At 56.3% G+C, this 1,021-nt stretch overlaps 1 pseudogene; it reads right to left on the reverse strand.

The window, feature by feature from the left end:
* LOC114072763 overlaps positions 1-864 on the reverse strand; it is a 7,855-nt pseudogene extending 6,991 nt beyond the window's left edge.
* Between the last annotated feature and the right edge of the window lie 157 nt (positions 865-1,021).

Consider the following 1,021-nt stretch of genomic DNA (forward strand, 5'->3'; position numbering starts at 1 on the left):
GAATGGATTGGGAGGGGATTTAAGGAAGGAATTTCTGGGATTTTTGGGAATGGATTCCTGGGATTTTTTGGGGAGGGATCAGTGGGATTTTAAGGAATGGATTCGTGGGATTTTGGGGCAGGAGGTCCCGGGGATTTTGGGTTGGAACTCCTGGCATTTGGGGGCCGAATTCCTGGGATTTTGGGGGCCGAATTCCTGGGATTTTGGGGGCCAAATTCCTGGAATTTTTGGGGTCCAAATTCCTGGCATTTTGGGGGCCAAATTCCTGGCATTTTGGGGGTCCAAATTCCTGGAATTTTTGGGGTCGAATTCCTGGGATTTTGGGGACAGAATTCCTGGAATTTTTGGGGTCCAAATTCCTGGCATTTTGGGGTCCAAATTCCTGGCATTTTGGGGGCCAAATTCCTGGCATTTTGGGGGCCAAATTCCTGGCATTTTGGGGTCCAAATTCCTGGCATTTTGGGGGCCAAATTCCTGGGATTTTGGGGGTCCAAATTCCTGGGATTTTGGGGGCCAAATTCCTGGGATTTTGGGGGCCAAATTCCTGGGATTCAGGGGCAGAATCTCCCAGGCCCACTTTTGGCCCTCCCCATCTCCCGTCGGGATTTTTTGGGGCTGGGTGGGTTGTTGGGTGGGTGGGGCCATTCCCAATCCCTGGAATTCCCCCAGAAAAGGCTGGAATGTGTCCTCACCTGTAGGTCATGGCCTCGATGAGGAAGGGCTGGTTCTCGGCCACGGCCCGGCGCCGCGCCTCCCGCGTGGCGTTGAACACGGCGAACACGTCGTTGCCGTCCACCCGGATCGACAGCAGCCCGTAGCCCGGGCCTCGGGCAGCTGGGGAGCCCCGGAATTCCCAGGGATCCACTCCCAGAATCCCCAGGGATCCACTCCCAGAATCCCCAGGGACCCAGCCCCGAAATCCCAAGGGAGCTCCTGCCCCCCCCAAATCCCAAACTCCCAGGGTTTCTTCCCCAAACTGCCAAGAATCCACCCCCAAGCCCAGAGGGTTCCTGTCCCCTCA

Source organism: Empidonax traillii, unplaced genomic scaffold (assembly GCF_003031625.1).
Source record: "Empidonax traillii isolate 1590-97213 ecotype Southwest subspecies unplaced genomic scaffold, ASM303162v1 scaffold3895:size10618, whole genome shotgun sequence".
Lineage (NCBI taxonomy): Eukaryota > Metazoa > Chordata > Aves > Passeriformes > Tyrannidae > Empidonax > Empidonax traillii.